Raw genomic sequence first — 21039 nt, forward strand, 5'->3', positions numbered from 1 at the left:
TCTTGTGAGATAATTGGTGCTCTATGTGAAAAGACCTCACAGAATTTCCTCCCTCTTTCTGCTATGAGAAGACATACCTAAAAAAAGGGGGGGGGCACTTTTCTACAAGTCATAAATTGAGCTCTCATCAGAAACTGAACCTGGCAGAAACTTTATCCTGGACTTTGTAGTCTCCACAAATGCGATAAAATGGATTCCTACTGTTTGAGCTACCACACACCCTATGGTGTTTTACCATGGCTGCCTGAACTGACTGACTGGCTCATTACTGAGGAGGGGTCATAATACAGAGGGCCCTTCTGAGCATAGCCAAGGAGGTGTTCTGGGACAGTCAGACGAATGACTCCTGTTTCTCTTTGTATACATATTCTGGCTAAAGACCCAACTTTTGCATTGTTGTTTTTTTGTTTGTTTTAAACAGAGAGGTAGAAGGGCAGAGAGAATAAAAGTGAAGGATGTCACAGCACTGAAGTTTCCTTCAACATAGCAGGGCCAGGCTGGAACCCATAAGAGCTATTTCACCAGCCTTGGAGAGGGGAGAAAGATTCAGTGAAGATGTCCATTGTTAGTCAGTCAGTCAGTAGTCAGCCAGCCTTTATTACCAGAGCACTGATCAGCTCTGCTTTTTGGCGGTGCTGGTTGTGGAACATGGATCCTCAGAGCCTCAGACATGAAGGTCATTTGCATAGCTATTCTGATGTCTCCTCAGCCTGAAAAAATATATATGTTGTTATATAAATCAGAGATGGTGGTGAGTTTTCTGAAGAGGAGCACAAGTCCAAGTTGACATTGTGATATTGATTGCTGTCTTCCCTGTTTCCATTGGAGAATCCAGCCAGTCAGCAATCACACAGCCATCCACACACCAGGCCCTCCCTAATCTCTGTCTGCCTTTGCAGAGAATTTTAAATGATTCATTTTCGGTTTTGGGTTTTTGGGTGTTTTTTTTTTAAGCTCCTGCTACTACAACAATGTCCAAGAGACAGTTGTCTCTCATAAATCTCGGCGACTTACAATCTGATTTGGGGCCCTAACTTCCAACAATGTACTAGCAGTATCACCTTGGATGCAACGCATAATGACATCAATTTACAAAATGGCTCACAGCAGCTTCCTCTCAGGCTTGTCGTGAGAATTTAACAGACAGCTGGCACAGTGCTTGGCAAAGTACTCACTTGCTAGCTCCAGAAGGAAGAGGAGAGGGAGTTGAGTGTTTAACGGGGAGTTAGGTCTCCCTGGGGAGGGAGCAGAAGCACGGGAAGATAGCTGAGAAGAGTGCCGTGGTCCACCTCCCTGCTTCAGGAGTGAGCTCTTATTCAGTAGCTCAGTAACAGTGGCTAATCCTTGTAGGCTGCTGCAGCATCTCCAGCTGCCCAGAACATGTCTGCAGCCACTCTTGATTAAACAATCAAGAGAGAATCCTCACACACAATTGTTTTCTAGTTGCTACCTGAAAGCAGCACTTTATGAAATTATTATTATTATTATTACAACTCCCTTTCCAACCACTAGTGGCTTTAATGGGATTGCAATGGTCCTGTTGCCCCAGGGAGATTGACCATGAGGGCCAAATGATATTGCTGAGTTCTATTTCTTTCATTACAAAAAAAAAAAAAGTGGCATACAGGCTCATCTCATGAATGTTAATTCGACCAAGATCATTGTCCCCCTGGAAAAATGGGCTCTAATTGAGTCAGAAGAAAGCATTCTTTGCCACTTCAAACAAACAAAAATCAATAGCCTTCAAAGGATTAGAGTAACTAACTAACGGGGGGGGGGGGCTGAGTGGAACAAGAGAACTGATATAATATTGAAGGAAACAATTCTCACAGGGTTCTCCTTCCATAGAACGAAGGGTTCAGCCACACTTTCTACATCTCTTATCAATGAAGTGTCAAAGCGATTTGACCCCATGTGGAGTGAACCCTGGCTTTCAGTCTTATTATACACAGGCTGCTGCAAGCTTGCTTAATAAGCAGTAGGTGTTTGCTTCAAATGCTTGGCGTCTTCAGTGGGAATCAGGCCAAGGGGGATTATTTCATTTTACAGATCTAGTTCTCCCTTCCTCCCAAGCTGGCTCCCCCTCCTACCCATTGCCACCACCAAGGGGTCTGACACACTTGGTACCCCGTCCCTGTATCATGTGCCTTTCCCAAAGGAAGACCACATTCCTGTCTCCCTTGTCTGTCTTCCTATCTGAGCATCAAAGACAGATCCCTGCAGTTCACCTTGTCTGTGCAATATGAGCCATGGCCAGAATAATTCAGCAAATGCTGCCCCTGCTCCCAGAGGCAGACTCCAGAGAAGGCACTTTCCTGGGACCTGCCCTGAGCTGTTTCCTCTGTGTTATTAACCAGCATGGCTCCTCTTTAATAGAAGCCAAGAAGTAGCCTTGCAATTTGCAGCATCTCAATGTTTTATGCAAGTGAGTTGCTTTCTTTGGCTTATCTCTTATGACAAAAGCGGAATGTGAGTCAGAGAGCAGAGGACTGTGCACTCATTAAGTGAACACTGTTGCGTGCTACTGGGGGTTCTAGATGGATGAGAACAAAGGAAGTGACAAGCTGGTGTGGGCAAGACACTTCTTGTGCAGCCGTTGTACTACGCAAATAACAAAGGGCTGCATGGAGAGCTAGGGGTTGGGATTCTTTGGTGGTGACTGCAATGGATATGTGATGAGATATGAAATCCTTTTTTCATAAACATGTTTCAGTCAATTATGAACATCAATTTACCCGATTCTCTGACAATCCATTAAAAAAAAAAAAAAAGCAAGCATTTTCAACTGGCTCCTGCTCAGTGAAAAGGAAAATAGCTTGGAAACTCAAAGGAAATAAGTTAAAAACCCAGCCAGAGGTATACAAACCAGAGTGTCACAAAGGGTTCCAGAAAGTACTATGGCAAGCTCTGTGGACTAGAAACCCCAAGACCATTCAACCCTTTCCCCTGGTCCTCTCTCCTATGGAGGCTGGAAACAAAAAATGCTGTACTTTCTGACCTCCCTTGCAACTAAAAATGTTTATGTAACACAGCCCTGCCCAATAAAAGAATAGAAAAGTTAACTGAGCAGAAATTTCCTTTTCTTTTCTTTTTTTTTTTAAGTCTCTTTGTTGGGGGATTAATGTTTTACAGTTGATAGTAAATACAATAATTCATACATGCATAACATTTCTCATTTTTCCACACAACAGTACAACCCCCACTAGGTCTTTTGCCATCCTGTTCCAGGACCTGGTGCAATACCCCAACTCCAATCTAAATTCCTGAGCAAAACTTTCAGGAAAAAAAAATTTTAAGTGTCAGATTTGTCTAAGAGATAAGAGACTTTCTTTCTTCCTTCCTTTTTGTTCTTTTTTCCTCTTCCTGTTTAAAGGATTTCATGAGAAAAAAAAACCACACAGGAGCATTACTCCAATATTAATAATATCCTATATATTTTTTGGTCTTTCTTATTTTTATGAGCTAGGATCAAACCCATGGTCTTATGCTTGTAAAGCAAGCTCTTTCCCTCTGATCCACCACTTGGCCATTTATTTAGCATTCTTACAAGGGGCCCACAAGCTAGCTAAAGAACTGAAGCTTATACGGGAGGCCCATAAATATTTGATGGTCTGATCTCAACTGTTTTTAAAGAGGCAACCACTTTGTACAATATCAAATTTTCCCCGAAGACTCTTCTGTCTAAAGAATTGGCTCTCTACTTATCATTTGCGGCATCCCACCATCCCCACGAGGAACCGGCATAATCAATAGGAAACAATCTGTCAAATGTCTAACACACTGTTTATTTGCAATTTTCCTACAACACAGTGTACATGTGCCACCTGTGTGAAGTGACTGAGAAGCACACTGGTTAGGACTGCAATGGTCTCATCAGCTAGGAAGATGACACAACTCCTGCTTTGCCATAGGCAGCTCAGAGTTACCTTAGACAGTCTACCCCCCACTCCCTCCCCACACAATTATTGATAGCATAGTTTTCTGCTTTCAAAATGTCCTAATTAGATGAGAAATTGCAAGACTAGCTACCTGGAAGCTCAAGAGTGTATGCTTCTCAAAGGCAAGAGCTGCTCTGTCTTTGGCTTCTGGACTTAAGCATGTGATTCATGGCACATCAACATTTCACAGTGTGTGAAAGCAAGCAGTGACTCTAATGCAGGAGTCTGGTAGCACAGTCATGAAGGTAGCACCAAGATGAGGGTGATGGCGTGTCTAGGAGACCAGGACTTCAAAGAGGAGGCTGCAAGTAGCTGAATGTAGTGTTCCAGGGACAGCAAGAAGGCCAAGAGAAATAAGATGAGCATGAATTCTTTAGAGACACGGTTAATTCTGCATCTGAGCAGAGAAAGCACAAGACAGACTGGCACAGAATGGGTAAGAAAGCACTGAGAGATTAAGCGGGTCTAGGAGAAAAGAACACAGGAGCTGGCTTACAGAGGAGCTCTGACTGGGTGATTTGTACAGAACTCAGCCTCAAAAAGAATAATGATGGCTAAGGCTTAGAAAACAAAAGGAAAAAAATCTTAAGTCTCTACTGATATCAAGCATAAAGGAAGTAGTGAAAAGTCACTTTTTTTTTTCAACCAAAGAATATCAGCCAAGAAACAAGCTGAAGACTGCCATTTTGCAGTCCTGGATACAACAGTTAGTTGAGGCAAGAGTAATCAGTGGTTGATCTAGCCATGGTGTGAAAGGTCCTAGGGGAAGGGTACTGATGTGGTCTCTAAATACCACTTGCCCATCACAAATGGTCAAACTGCACTTGCACAGTGGAGGAAGTTGGCAGACAACAATAAGAACTAAAAAGTAGTGGAGGAAAAACAAAGCCTACCTCCCTCCTGGTGTGTTGCAACTGGAAGCATAGAACACCACTAACGCAGTGTTGTTTTCAAAATGCAAAAATGCAGTGATGTTTAGCTTGGCTCTAAGCAAGATGAAATGATCAGCTAAGTCTAGATTGAGGCGCATACTCCAAGACAATTGACTTTAACTCTTCAAAAATGTCACCTGTTATGAAATTCCACAAAAGAAGGTAAGATTCTATACTATAAAGGGAGATTGGAGAAGCTAAAAAATAATTGTCGATAATGCAGTGACACTGACTAAGATTTATTTAAATCCTGGATGAACAAAATAGCAGGAGGGGCTGGGTGGTGGCACATCTGGTTGAGTGCCCACATTACCATGCTCAGGGACCCAGGTTCAAGCTCTCAGTCTCCACCTGCAGGGGGAGGAGACTTCACAAATGGTGAAGGAATGCTGCAAGTCCCTCTTCCTCTCTCCTTCTAACTTCCCCCTTCCTTCTCAACTTCTCTCTGTGTCTATCCAAAATAAATAAATAAATTAAACCTTTTTAAAAAGCAGCAAGAACAAAAGGCATAGAGGATATGTAGAGTTTTGAATACGATCTGATTATTAAATGATTGAATGAATCAATATTAAATTCTAATTTACGCTAATATAGTGCAGTGAATGATTTTGAAGGAGATTCTTTAACTATTTAGAGTGTATAACACATGTCCTAATTACATATGTATTGCATATAAACCTCCCTTCAAATTGCTTTGCCAGAACACACCACATACATACTCACAAACTCACAAGAAAGTGGAAGAGGAAATAGGGAAGCATCTACTAGTAATTTGGCAAAGTAATATGAAGATAGGTAGGTATTCATTATTTTATTCTTTCAACTTTTCTATGGATTGGAAAGTTCAAAATAAATAAAGAGGAGGTAGTGGCAAAAACAATAACAACAATAACAAGACAGAAAAAAAGAAGGGAAAGTCTAGAGGGAAGTCATCTGATGACATTGAAGAGGATTTTTGTCCAGATTTTTTTTTAGCAAAATATTGTTTTAATTATTTTTATTAGTAATTTAATAATGATCAATAAGATTGTGGGATATGAAGAGTAAAATTCCATACAGTTCCCACCACCAGAGTTCTGTATCCCTCCATTGGAAGCCTCCCTATTCTTTATCCCTCTAGAAATATGGATCAAAGATCTTTTTTTTCTTTTTTTATTTAATTTTTTATTTTTAAAAAGGAAACATTGACTAAGTCATTGGATAAGAGGGGTACAACTTCACACAATTCCTACCACCAGAACTCTATATACCATCCCCTCCCCTGATAGCTTTCCTGTTCTTTATCCCTCTGGGAGTATGGACCCAAGGTCATTGTGGGCTGCAGTAGATGGAAGGTCTGGCTTCTGTAATTGCTTCCCCGCTGAACATGGGCGTTGACAGGTCATGGATCAAAGATCTTTATGGGGAGCAGAAGGTGGGAGGTCTGGCTCTATAATTACTTCTCCACCGGAGATGGGCATTGACAGGTTAATCCATACTCCCAGCCTGTTTCTATCTTTCCCTAGTGGGGTAGGGCTCTGGGGAGGTGGAGTTCCAGTGCTTTAAGTATTTTTATAGAGACAATGATGCAGAGAGGCAGAAACAAAGAAAGTGAAAGAGACCGCAGCTTCCTGAATTCAGTACAGTGGAGGCTGGGCATGAACCTGGGTTCCACACATGGCAATGAAGTGGACAATCCAAATGGGTTATTTCACCATCCTGTCCAATTGTGAGGGGACAGTGGTTTGAATGTTAGAGAGAAATCAAAGACCACTGCCCAATGGGACAACAGAGAAACAAGAGGCGTAAGTACAGTGTGTCAATATCATGAGGTTTAAGAAATACAGCAGTCACTGACAGACTGATGAAAGGTTTTGCTTGCTTGTTTGCTTGTAGGTAATGCAGTGGCACTAACTAATTTCAATTTATACAGTAGAGTCACACAATTTGAATGTAAAGACATAAGTGGGAATTAAATGACTGGTGCCTGTGAGAAGACAGGAAACCATGATAGAAGAGTAATATCTGAGGTAGGTGTGGAGCAGTCACTCTAGTAACATGAACTATGTTTCCTCAGGTGTAATGGCTGGAAGCTATTCCCCCTTCTTTCTACCTTCCTTTCTTCCTTCCTTCCTTTCTTTCTTTCTTTCTTTCTTCCTCTTCCTTCCTTCCTTCCTTCCTACCTGTCTTTCTTTCTTTTTTAAAGATTTTGTTTATTTGTTAATGAGAAAAATAGGAATGAGAGAAAGAACCAGACATCACTCTTGTTCATGTGCTGCAAAGGACTGAACACAGGACCTCATGCTTGAGCATCCAATACCTTATCCACTATGCCACCTCCCAGACCACCCTATTCCCTCTTCAAAATCCCCCTCAAAGTCTGGTTTATTTTTTTATTTATGAAAAGGAAACATTGACAAAACCATAGGATAAGAGGGGTACAACTCCACACAATTCCCACCACCAGATTTCCATATCCCATCCCTTCCCCTGATAGCTTTCCTATTCTTTATCCCTCTGGCAGTATGGACCCAAGGTCATTGTGGGATGCAGAAGGTGGAAGGTCTGGCTGCTGTAACTGCTTCCCTGCTGAACATGGGCATCAACTGGTTGATCCATATCCCAGCCTGCCTCTCTCTTTCCCTAATAGGGTGGGGCTCTGGGGAAGCAGAGCTCCAGGACACATTGGTGAGGCTGTCTGTCCAGGGAAGTCTGGTTGGCATGATCTTAGCATCTGGAACCTGGTGGCTGAAAAGAGAGTTAACATACAAAGCCAAACAAATTGTTGACCAATCATGGACCTAAAGGCTTGAATAGTAGAGATGAAGAGTGGGGGGCCCTCCATTTTGTAGATAGCTAGTAGGTATATTTTAGTTATATTCCAAAGGGCCTGTGGCTATACTAGTTTTTTTTTCCCCCTGAGCCTGAAATCTGATATGCAGGTGGATCCAAATTATTGTCTGGGGAGATGATGTCATGGCTAGAAAAGGAACAGAAAGCTGGATCAGGGAAGAGAGTAGCTCCCTAATATGGAAAGGTGTATAAATATTGTTGACTGTAAACCCCATCAATTTGATTTGGTCTGGGGCCCATATTCAGCTTAGGAGCCTATGTGAATTCTGCATCCCTGTAGATCTGAGCTCACATTCTGTGGTCATGAGTAGGAGCACTCCAAGCTGACCCAATATCAACCCATCTTCCTTGGGTGTAGCATAGAGTATGTTGTCCATCTTCCAAAGGGAGGATGGAACATTCTTTACTGTTGTTGATCCAAGTTGAAGGTAAATTCCTATGGAGGGGCACAATTTTGTTGTTCCTAATAGAAATAACTGGTAACAATGGAGAGAGGGATTTATTTGAGGTCTAGGCCCATCATGTCTGTTTGGGAATCTCAGGACTCCCCGAATAGGGCCCCAGCTGATGGGGTGGCCTGATAGTGACTAAAGAGTCATGATTAAAGTATGCCAGTCTCTTGCCCTTATTCAGCTTTTGCAGTCCTTGCTTTGCTGAGGTTAGCTTTGGAGTTAGTGAGAGAACTATAATAGGAAGTAGGTGAGGAGGGTATCTAAGTCTAATTAGATACTATTTCATTAGGAACTTTATACTGACTCACTGCAGACTATTGTGTACTTTTGCTTTCAGGTATATATTTTGCCCTAATTTATGGATACATGTGAACATATGCTCTATATCATGGGACCTCGTCTATATCTAAGTCTCAAAGTCTTTTTTTGGAACTTCCTCTGGGATGTTAGAGAAGTCATTTCTCATTTCTCCTGTCTGCTACAGGGTTGGATTGGAGTCATCTACAGGGATTCACCTAATGATTATTTATTAATAATTCCCTGAAAGGTCACAGAGCCTGGAGAGTCACAGAGGGTTATTGGGTACCTCCTCTAGATCTATTTCAGTTAAACTGTTCTTCAAATTTTCAAGGCAGCCATGAGTTCCATCACTCTACCCCACCTCTTTCAGTTTCTCACCCTCCATCAAAAAGAAATGACAATGAGTGGCTGAGCAAGTTGTGGTCTATATACACAATGGAATACTACTCAGCTATAAAAAATGGTGACTTCACCATTTTCAGCTGATCTTGGATGAAGCTTGAAAAATTCATGTTAAGTGAAATAAGTCAGAAACAGAAGGATGAATATGGGATTATCTCACTCTCAGGCAGAAGTTGAAAAACAAGATCAGAAGAGAAAACACAAGTAGAACCTCAGCTGGAGTTGGCGTATTGCACCAAAGTAAAAGACTCTGGAGTGAGTTGGGGGGGGGTGGAGAATTCAGGTCCAAGAAGGATGAGAGAGGACCTAGTGGAGGTTGTATTGTTATATGGAGAACTGAGAAATGTTATGCATGTACAAACTATTGTATTTACTGTTGAATGTAAAAACATTAATTCCCCAATAAACAAATTTAAAAAAAAAAAAGAAAATCATGAGCAGGGATGGTAAAGTTGTACAGGCACAGAGCCCTGACAATAACCCTGGTGGCAAATAAAATGAAATAGTAAAATAATTTCATTTTTAGATTACTGATTAGGCAGGTTCTCTCATAGACCTCATAGCAGAGAGTTTGCCACTGTGAGGCAGGTAAGAGATGCTACTCTGTGTATTTTGCACCAGGGTGTTTTTCAACAGCCATGTCTGAAAGAATGAATGTCAGTATCTAACTGATCCAGAGGAGATCACTGGAGAATATTCACAGAGCCTCACCCCACCACCCCCAACCTTCCCTTCATTTCTTCCTTAAGGAGGATCAGGTGGGACTTCAATTAGCTCACCACCATCTAATCCTCACTATCAGGAGACATGGAAATCATTCCTCAAATCATTCTCTTGGAACATCCAGACCTCATGGGAGTCCTTTGACAGACTCAGAAGTTACAAACTTACAAGACTGGGTTGACCAGTTGTTTCCCACTCCCATTTACCCACCTCCACCTCCTTTCCAAGCCATTTAACTTAAAATATGTGAGTGTGACCTAATTCAAAAATCAAGTCTTCACAGATAAATTCAACTTCAACTTGTACTAGATGAGGTATTACCCAAAGCCCAGCATAGTTGCTATTCTGACAAGGACACACTAAATTGAGAACAGAGATGTATACGCACAGGGAATACATTATTTTATTTGTGTTTTTTTTTTTTTTTTTTTTGCTTTTTTGTTTGTTTGATTCAGAAGATGGAGGCTGGGATGAGAGTGCTTCATCTCCAAACAGAAACACCAAGGAATGCTAGCAAACTCCAGTGTGTAAGGATTATTCCCTAAAGACCTCAGAGGGAGCCCAGCATAGATAGTACCTTGACTCTGGACTTCTAGACTCCATACATGTGAGAGAACATATTTCTAAGCCAAGAGAGTATCTTGTAAGGCTGAGGAGATAGCATAATGGCTATACAAAAAGACAACCATTCCTGAGACACCAAAGGTCCCAGGTTCAGCCTCCAGCACCACCATAAGCCAGAGCTGAGCAGTGCTCTGGCTGGCTATTCCCCTCTCTATTTTTTTAAATGAATAAGTAAAAAAAAAAAAAAAAAAAAGTAAAGTCCACCTTGTATATAGGATTTCATATAGCTCTAGGTGAATGGCAGGAGCAGAACAGTTACAATGTGAAAACTGAACAGATCTACCCCAGCAAGTGAGGCAAAGGTTGCATTAGAATAACTAAAATAGAATTCCTAACTTCTTCCAGTATGAAGACTCCAGATCTCATCTGCTCTATTCTTATCTTTAGGTTCCTGATTATTAAACAGTTTGTTCTGCTTTGTATCTTAATGCTTTTCAGCCACCAAGTTGAATTTATTACCATGATGCCAAACTGACATCCCTGGGCAGACAACCTTACCACTGAGTCCTGGAACCCCACTTCCCCCAGATCCTACCCCACTAGGGAAACATAGAGACAGGCTGGAAATATGGATCGACCTGCCAATATCCGTGTCCAGCAGAGAAACAATTACAGAAGCCAGAACTCCCACTTTCTGCTCTCCATAAAGATCTTTGGTCCATACTCCCAGAGGGATAAACAATAGGGAAACTTCCAATGGAAGGGATGGGATACAGAACTCTGGTGGTGGGAATTCTATCTGTTATCCCACAATCTTGTTGATCATGATTAACACACACACACACACACACACACACACACACACACACACACACACGAATCCACAGCATAGATCAAGATACCTTAAATGTCACAAGAGCACAGGGGGAAATGACAATTTGAGGAGTTTGAGGCAGTCAGCTGCAGCAACAACCCATATTACCATCCATTTTCTCAACAATTAACAATTTTAAATGCTGCAAATCACTATGGCAACAGAACCAAAATGCCATATAATTATCAATAACATTTTGGCCCTGAAAGTCAGATCTAGTTCCAATTTTCATAATTGCCTACAAAGTATCCCAACAGGTGTTCAGAAAAACCCCAAAGATTTTGCCATACCAAAGTCAGAGTGAACTGTGTGTATGCACACCTACTTGCTGGTCCATGGAGTCTCAGCTTGTTTTCAGCTTGTTTTTGTGTGCTCATTGTATAGAGATGATGTTAGAGAAAGGGAGAAGGTTTCATCATGTGTCAGAGCCAGGGCGAATCACGTCACAGAAAAACCATGCATTCATTGTGTTAACTGTTAAAGGGCTTGAGTGCTAAGTCCACACCTCTGTGCCTTTCAGATCAAGGACTCTGGATCCTCAACCCTTTGTCCCAACATTTTACAGGGGCCTGAAAGAAGGAAAACATGCATACAGGGGGTTCTTGTCCTCCAGTCCATCAGTGTTGTCTTTGAAGTCACCTCCTTTGATTTCTGAAATAAGGAGAATTATAGGTTGTTTCATGTTAGACACTAAATGCAAATCCAAGCTTGAACTGTTCCATGGTCAGGGCATTCATCAGGCCTCCACCAGACACTTCTCTATTTTAAGGCTTTTGGCATGGTTCTGTCCTATCTACTGATTTAAGTGGTGAGATCTTTGTCACCAAGAGTAACTACAGCATTCCCTTGGTGCCACATCTTCACCTCATTCTCATCTACTGTCTTCCCTGTCTTCACCACCAAACATCTAGACATGTGGTCAGTTCTTGCTTTCCAACCCCTCACCGCCTGTTCACTCTTACCCCCGAAAGGACCATCATTACTCCGGACTTAAATTACCAGAGGTAACATGGTCTCAACTTAGTGTTCCATGGCAATTGCAATGGACACTTCCCAAGCTTTGCTGGTTTTTCACTTCTATGCAAAGAGTCAAATTACTAGTGACTCCTTGCTTCAATTTTTTTTTTCTACTTTGTTTTTGCCCTACTATTTCTCCTCCTTCTAGTCATTTCTTCTGATTCATCTGATACTTCTTTTTATTTCTACTCATTTCCCATGCTTTAGTATTTCCTTAGGTTTCATCTTGGTCCTCTTCAAAACCTTCACACACATCGTGCTTCACAGAGATACACAAAGTCTTCTCTTCTACAAAACATTTTTATCAATAACAGGTACATCTCTATCTTGGAAATTTTCCCTGGATTTAATTTGTTTAACCATATTCTCACACATTTGCACATAGTGTATATGCTCAGCAAATACGACATGTTCAATTTTTTCTTTCTCTCAAATCCTTCTTCTAATACCCCCTTTAAAGATTTTTAAAAATTATCCATATTTATTTATTGGATATAGACAGCCAGAAATCAATATGGAAGGGGGTAATAGAGAGGGAAAAAGACAGAGAGACACCTGTAATACTGCTTCACCACTCACAAAGCTTTCCCCCTGCAGGTGGGGACTAGGGGCTCAAACCCAGGTCTTTGCACATTATAAAATAAGCACTCAACCATGTGTGCCACCACCTGACCCCATCCCCTTCCCTTATTTATGATGACACTATTAAACAAACAACCCTGGATATCTTTATTGACCGCCTCCCAACTTTATTTACTTCTCATCTACCCCAAATTGATTGATAAATTAATTCAATGATTCCTTAAAGAAGTGAACCCCTCCCTCCATAATTACCTCAGCTCCAGCATTCCAAATTTCTCACCAATGATTGCAACACCAAGCTAGTGAATTTCTTTACATATGCTTTCCTCTTTCCTATCTATGTTGCCTTTAGATATGTTTGAATATACACTGACTTATATCAGAGTCCACTATCTATTGCTCAGGGATTAATTCTACATCCAGTCTCCAGTTCAAAGTTCTTAGCATGACTAGCAATGCTAGATTGTGAGGGAAGACAGCTAATCGCCCCAAATGTGAGAACTTGCATAAGAAGAGACCAGTGGAGAGGCATGCACCTGCAACCAAGGCCGTCCAGAAGCAAGCCTGACCATTCGGGATAAACGTCACAAGGTTCTGCATATAGCTAGATATCACCCATTGGAGCTTCATCTTGCACAGATGGGCCAGTTATGAAGGAGAGTCAAGACGTAAGAGAGTGGGACTAAAGAAGGTTATAAAACTGAAAACAGCCTGTCCCTCAATCACTTTTCTCTGCATAGCCCCTCCCCTCCTCCATAGATACGTACTATTTCCTATCTTCACTCTTAATTCTTCTTCTAGAAAATTTGCTTGGCATACTAACGGTTTGTACTTACCAGTCATTATTGTCTCTGGGTAAATCCTCCCTAATATGAGAAAAACCTGAAAATTCCCCTAAAAGAGGTTGTAAATTATGCAACAATATCAGGACCTTCATGGTTTAACCTTCTGTTATTTCTCTGATCACTTATCTTAACTATTCCAAAGGCACCTGGATTCTACTCCATCAAGTTTTACTACTCATGTCTATGTATCTCTCAACATGCCTTCTGATGGATACTTCAGCCCAGTGACTATCATTGACTTCAAGACTCAATCTAAATGTTATTATTGTGGGAAAGCTGGTTAGATCTGTGGAAAGACTCAGGAACACCAGATTTCTCCTGAGAAGAGGTTCTGTCACAGCACCTTATTGAAAGAATGACAAGAGACTTCATGATCAAGTGTTCAAAGTTTAACCTTATTACAAAGATGTGAGGTAGAAATGGGGCAGAGGTGATATAAAGGTTTAAAAACAGAGGAGAGAGTCCCCTCCACAGGCCAGCAGAAAATGGTCTGAAAATATGTATTTTACCTTTTTTATATGGCCAATCCAGTTCATATCTGGGCTAACTTCCCATTGGTCTGCTGAAATCATGTGGTTCCCTTACTGAAACCCCCCCACAATCTTCAAAGTGTTCCACATCAAGGTGCTTCTAAAACTTGTTCCAATCTTATTTCCTAGTGCTACCTTTAAGTTCTCCCCACTGGTATGGGGGAACATATGATAGCATGCAACGAAATGCTCATGTCCTCAATATTTGGAGTTCTAGACCTCTTGTCCCTGTATTGTTTCCAGCAACACCTCCTCTGAGAAGCATTTACTCTAAATTATCCCCAGGATGAGGCAGAAGTTTTTCTTTCCATTTTTTTCTGCTTTATTAAGGTATAATTGACATAAAATATCTAATAAGTCTAAGGTAGACAAAGTGTTGATTTAATGCACCATGTATTACAAAAATGAAACCTTCCATCATGTTAGTTAATCACCATTTCTTTTTCCTTTTTATTTATTTTTCCTTTTTGTTGCCCTTATTGTTTTTTATTGTTATTGTGGTTATTGTTGTTGTTACTGATGTCGTTGTTGTTGGATAGGACAGAGAGAAATGGAGAGAGGAGGGGAAGACAGAGAGGGGGAGAGAAAGACAGACACCTGCAGACCTGCTTCACTGCCCGTGAAGTGACTCTCCTGCAGGTGGAGAGTACCATTTCTTTTTATGGTGAGATTAGTTAAGATCTACTCTCTTAAAAACTCTCAGGTATATAAAACTATAAGTAACTATATTCATCGTGCTAACCACAAAATCACTATAACTTACTTAATTATCTAATCACAAGACCCTGCTATTTTTCCCCAGATCCCAACCTATGGTGACGACCATATTAGTCTTTGTGTGAGCTTGGCTTCTTCGGTTCCACACAGAAGGGATATACAATATTAGTCTGACTATTTCACCATTAGCAACATTTCTTTCATCCTGTCAAGCACACTTTACTCACCGATTTAATGGAGTAGTCATCCTACTATCGGGATTTGTTTTGACTTTTCCCCTTCACCAAAGCAAAGAAATTTGAGAGCAGAGATTACAATTTTATTCATGTTTGACTGCAATTGCTTAGCCCAGTGCTTGGCACAGAGGAGTGCCACATAAATCTGTGTTGACTAGATGAGTTAAACAAAGAAAATACTGAGAAGTATCAGTAGCTGAGAACACAAAAGACTACGCCCATGATACGAAAACTCAGGAATTTCTACAGAAGGTTGTGCTTAGAGAATAGATTAAAGTTGAAGATACTACTTGTGATGAAATTCATTGTTCAAATAGATTATGTGTAAGATTGCAATAATAGCTACATATATTGACTTTCATTCAATGCATTTTTAAACTTAAAAAAAAAAAAGGCACCAAGCAGGGACTGTGGTAGTTACAGAACTATCTTCTTCTAGCATTTGCCCTTCTTCCGTAGCCAGTCAACAGCGTCAGGTTGAGCCTCATGTAAAGTTTCGAGACCTCCTTGGAATCTGGAGAGGTGGCAGTCGTTGACTATGTGGGTCATAGTCTGTCTGGAGCCACAGGGGCAGTTCGGGTAGTCTCTGGCTCCCCAGCGATGGAACATAGCGGCGCACCGGCCATGGCCTGTTCGATAGCGATTGAGGAGGGCCCAATCATAACGTGCTAGGTCAAAGCCGGGTTGACGCTTGCAGGGGTCTGTGATGAGGTGTTTGTTCTTTACCTCAGCTCAGCTGACTGCCAACTCTGTTTCCAAGAGTCTGGAACAGAGAAGTTCAGTGTAGGCATAGGGGACCAGATTGGGTGACGAGACGTCAAGCGTTGGACAGGGTGGGTGAAGATATCCGCGTATATTGGCAGGTCCGGTCGAGCTTAGAGGTGGGAAATGAACTTAGATGATGCCGCATCCTGACGAATATCTGGCAGGGCGATGTTGCTAAGAACTGGCAGCCATGGAACCGGGGTGGAACGGATGGTTCCAGAAATGGTTACAGAACTATAATAATATTTCTCTCCCCAGCCCGGTCTGTTCATGTAGTTGATAGTTGATTATTCCAACACCTTCTTATTAAATTCCAAACATTATCTTTAGTGCTTTATGGAAGCATTTGAATTTAATCCTCCTTAAAAAAAAAAAAAGACCTCTAAAGATAATGGCATTCCCATAGGACAGCAGAAACCTAGACTCATGGAAGTCAGGTAATTTGCTAAATGTCATACCTTGTTTGGAAGAACAAGGACTTAACCCAAAGTACAATTACCTTCTCTGCTCTTAGTCACTTTACGCAAAACAACAACACACAGTCAACTTGAAAATCACTTGTATTTTATGCAGGTATTTGGTCACTGAGGCCTCCCTATAATTCTAGGGTGTCTGAAGTTTATTTCAACTCTCCTTTGCTAGGTAGGACTATTAGCATGGGCAGGAAGTTTTATAATAAAAATTGATCCGAGAAGATATAGAAGTTTTGCAAGTTAGTGTTTATGTTCCAAAGCCATGAGAACACGGCTATTAGTGTGATTTATCACTCTCTCTGGTCTTTGGAGCCAGGAGAATGGGATGAGATGAGGGTGGTGGAATGATTTGAGAGGTAAAAACTTTACCTTGAGCAAGTGCTGTCCTCTGGGAGAGCTCTGTCTCCTCATTCTCCCAAGGGGGATGTCGTACTAAAGCAGCAAGGATAGGACTGGTACGAAGAGGCCACTTGCTACTTGGGGCAACAAAGTTATTCAGGATACTCAGAAAAACAAATCTGTACTTCACTAAAGGGCTTTTTAACAAATGAGTTCTGCAGGGGAAAAGGAGTTTGACTGCAGTGCTCACTTGGAGAGCCAAGAGGAGTCTCAGAGAGAGGGATAAAAGACAGCAGCCTAATCTACAACAAAAAGGCACCTGCTGTTCAGTGTGGTTCTCCAGGAAGCCTTTCCAAAACCCTTAGGTAGAGAAAAATTTGTGTTTCAATAGAAAATTAGACATTTCTTTCTAATATGTCCTTCCTAGCTTGATTTGAATCTAATCTTATGGGAAACTAGTTCACAACTGGGTGACAAATAGGTAACTGATGGTAATTCTAATTCTTGTCTATACATATGCAAATGAATTCTCATGGGGGTGACCTGGGGGGGGAATCATCCTTTCCACCCAAAGTCTCCATTTGCAAATTCATTTCCATATCTATATCTATATATATCTATATATATATATGTATATATATATATGTATGTATCTTTGTGTGTGTGTGTGTGTGTGTGTATTCTATATCATATTCCTTCCTGGCTATAGCAGCTGCCTGCTTTTTTCCCCCATTAGCAGTCAGATGAAATCTTCAATGTGAGCTAATATCTTTATAAGGATGTATCCTTTTAATATACTGATGGGGAAAAGAAAAAAAAATTTCAAATTAGTAGTAGGAGAGGACAAAAGTGAGTATAATGACATAAATAGAGGAATTGCATGTCAGTGTGGGCTCCAAGGCCAGGGAGGCAAAAAAAAAAGGAGCAGATGTGTAAGTTAACAAGTGGGAAAGAGGGACTGGGCGGTACTCACCGCTTTAAGCGCACATAGTGCAAAGCACAAGGACCAGCGCAACCAGCCTGGTTCCAGCCCCTGGTCTCTCCTTGCAGGGGAGTTGCTTCGCAAGCGGTGAAGCAGGTCTGTAAGTGTCTGTCTTTCTCTCCCCCTCTCTGCCTTCCCCTCCTCTCTCAATGTCTCCCTGTCCTATCCAACAACAGCAGCAACAATGGAAAAAAAGATGGTTGCCAGGAGCAGTGGATTCGTAGTGCAGGCACTGAGCTCCAGCGATCACCCTGGAGGCAAAAAAAAAAAAAAAAAAACTAGTGAGAAAGAGACCTGGGCTTTGAGAAAAGACTGACTCATATGTCAAGGAGTTATGTGAGGAAGTCCAGGTGTTTTTACCTCTCCAAATAAGTAACTTCTCCAACAGAAAGGTTATTTCTGCTCATAACCCTAATTCTGAATTAGACCTACCATTCTAATTCTTCAACATAGTTAAAGGAATGCTAAAAAGTCTCTCTCTGGGGGACAGGCAGTAGCGCAATGGGTTAAACACATGGCGCAAAGCACACCGACCAGCATAAAGATCTTGGTTTTGGGTGTGGGTGGGTGGGGAGAATACAGGTCCAAGAAGGATGACAGAGGACCTAGTGGGGGTTGTATTGTTATATGGGAAACTGGGGAATGTTATGCACGTACTATTGTATTTACTGTTAAATGTAAAACATTAATTCCCCAATAAAGAAATAATAATAAAAAAAATATCTTGGTTCAAGCCCCCGGCTCCCCACCTGTAGGGGGGTCACTTCACAGGCGGTGAAGCAGGTCTTCAGGTGTCTGTCCTTCTCTCTCCCTCTCTGTCTTCCCCTCCTCTTTTGATTTCTCTCTGTCCTTTGAACAAAAACGACAGCAATAACAACAATAATAACAGCATCAATAAACAAGGGCAACAAAAGAGAAAAAAATAGCCTCTGGAAGCAGTGGATTCATGGTGCAGGCACGAGCCCCAGAGATAACCCTGGAGACCATCTAAAAAAAAGTCTTTCTCTCTTTGCCTCTCTCTCTCTGTGTGTGTGTGTGTGTGTGTGTGTGTGTCTGTGTGTCTGTGTGTGTGTGTATGTGTGTGTGTGTCCCTCTGTCTTTCTCTCTAGCTGAAAGTTAAAGGAGCCAGGTGGTGATGCAGTGGGTAGAGCATTAGAGTTGTGTGCAGCTGAGGCAGGTGACGGAGGTAGTATAGTGGTTAAGCAAAAAGCGTTCACACCTGAAACTCAGAACTGAGCAGTGCTCTGGTTAAAATGCTACTAGTATGGCTACTACCACCACCACTAACAATAATAATAATAAGTAAAACCAGACTTGAATGAATGAAGTCCTAAGTTAGATCCCCGATATCACAAGTGTCAGAATGATGACTCACTACCTCTGTTTCTCTCTTTCTTTGCCTCAAAAATAAATTTCCTTTAAAAATAGGAGGGGGATAATCAACCTGAGAGAGGTGGAGTATTTCATACACAAAATCCTAAAAACAGTTTCAAGTAAACAAGTAGCTGGCGGCAAACATTTCCTAGACTGTGTTTGTAGGGAACTCAAGCTAAAGCAGAAGGCTTTATGTAATTGAGCAAAAAACAGAGAAACAATGAAAAAAATGTGTGTGAAGTTTTCCCCTTTCCTCCTAATGTGGGATTTTGTCTCTGATACACAGCTGCTTTGGAATCCACTCAGCCACTTCATGCTCATGCCTACTTATGCAGTTGTGCTCTGGCAGGTAGCTTGACACAAGTCAGAATTTGCATCTGTCAGAATTACTAACCTTTCACCCTGGGTTTTAGTTAATTCATGAGGTTAGGGCTTCATGCATGCATAATACTGTGAAGACAACTACTCAGACAAAAATTTATTTATTGAGAGACAGAGAGAGAGAGAGAGAGACACCAAAGCACAGCTCTACCATCCATGGTGTCCTCGCCCCTGTGCTATCTATCCATGGTGCTCCCACAAGGTGCTAGAACTCAAACCCAGAGCCTATGCTCTTCCCACTGAGCTATGTCCCAAACCTCCCCCTGGATTTTCACAGCACAGAGTCTGTAGCAAAAACATTTAAGTATATACTATAACCTCAAATAGTTTTTAGTGTTAAAGCCACCAAAACAGCTTCATAAAGAGCAGGAGTGATGTGACATTCCTAGGGGTTCGCAGTGTTAGCTTTCACTCTAAGTCAATCATCTTAGCATTTAAAAATGACCCAGCTACTCTGATTCTCTCTCGGGGGCTGTTTGGACAAGATAGAAGGGATTTGAGGAGAAAGACGCATCTCCAGAAATTGTATGTGTTGATGCCATGAGAAACACTGCACAGGAACCCAGAAACCTGAAGATAAAAAGCCTCCCCTTCTTGGGAGCTGTGCTGCCTAGAATTATTTTATGCTTCGGACTGTGTGTGTCCATAAGTGCAATGCAGCATTTCTGCACCTCTGTCTTCTTTCTTTCTTTCTTTCTTTCTTTCTTTCTTTCTTTCTTTCTTTCTTTCTTTCTTTTTATCTTTCTACTTATTTATTTATTATTGGGTAGAGACAGAGAGAAATTAAGAGGGAAAGGGGTGATAGGGAAAGAAATAGAGAGACACCTGCAGCTCTGCTTTACCACTCATAAAGCTTTCCCCCTGCAAGTGGGGTCCAGGGGCTTGAATCCAGATCCTGCACAGTATAATGTGTGTGCTTAGCCAGGTACACCACCACCTGTCCCCCAAATGAAAATTTTTTTAATTGGATAGAGACAAAGAAGTTGAGAGGACGGGGGAGATAGAGAGGGAGAGAGAGAGACAGAAAGACACCTGTAGTTCTACTTCGCCTCCACTCATGAAGATTTCCCCCTGCAGATGAGGACCACGGGCTCAAACTCAGGTCCTTGTGCAGTGTAATATGTGCATTTAACCAGGTGCACCACCACCTGGCCCCTGCATTTCCACATTTCTAACCTGCTATCAGCACTTTCTAGAATGGTTTGGATGGGTACAATCTGTTTTCATCACAGTTCCTGGGAGCAGCTGTACCTGATCAGGAAGGGAGACCCTGAGTTACCTCATTGTTCTTCTCTCTCATACCAGAAACATTGGAAGTTGTTCCTGGAACTTTTCAGATGTTTATGAACAGCCTTGTGATACAAGTTATTTAACATTCCAGCAGAAAAAAACCCAGGATTAAGGACTCCATAGTTTGAAAGTCTGCTTCCTAGCTGGAGTTCCAGAAGTGCTTAGCAGCTCAAAGCTGCCAAATCCCATGGCATTAATATCCTGGGAAAGCAAGAGGGAAGGCTTGTCCCTGGAGCATTCTTTCGTGGGCTGGAAGGCATTTTGCACTATATCAGGCAAAAGGCAACTCACATTAGCCAAATACAAGCAGACTGCTCAGATGCTGTGAAAGAGTCCCAGTAGAGTTTCTTAAAGCTTTTCTGACTGATCTTCGGCTTCAAGGTTATGCCCAAACAAACTGCCTGGAAGCCAATGTGTCAGAGCAAAGCAGACAACTACACAGAACCAGGCAGTGTAGACCCCAGCCTCAGGAGTGGGAGGGGAGGCCCAGA

At 41.7% G+C, this 21039-nt stretch overlaps 1 protein-coding gene and 1 long non-coding RNA gene across 2 annotated transcripts in view; both read right to left on the minus strand.

Annotated features, from left to right (window-relative positions):
- RNF152 (ring finger protein 152) overlaps positions 1–21039 on the minus strand; it is a 393455-nt gene that overhangs the window by 182943 nt on the left and 189473 nt on the right. The gene's annotated exons all lie outside the window — the stretch shown is intronic.
- On the minus strand, positions 621–11368 carry LOC132533031 (uncharacterized). Its single transcript, XR_009544917.1, has 3 exons — positions 11339–11368; positions 1176–1446; positions 621–710 (listed from the first exon to the last, which is right to left on the minus strand). It is a non-coding gene; the product is annotated as an uncharacterized LOC132533031 (long non-coding RNA).

The sequence above is a fragment of the Erinaceus europaeus genome, chromosome 15 (assembly GCF_950295315.1).
Source record: "Erinaceus europaeus chromosome 15, mEriEur2.1, whole genome shotgun sequence".
NCBI lineage: Eukaryota > Metazoa > Chordata > Mammalia > Eulipotyphla > Erinaceidae > Erinaceus > Erinaceus europaeus.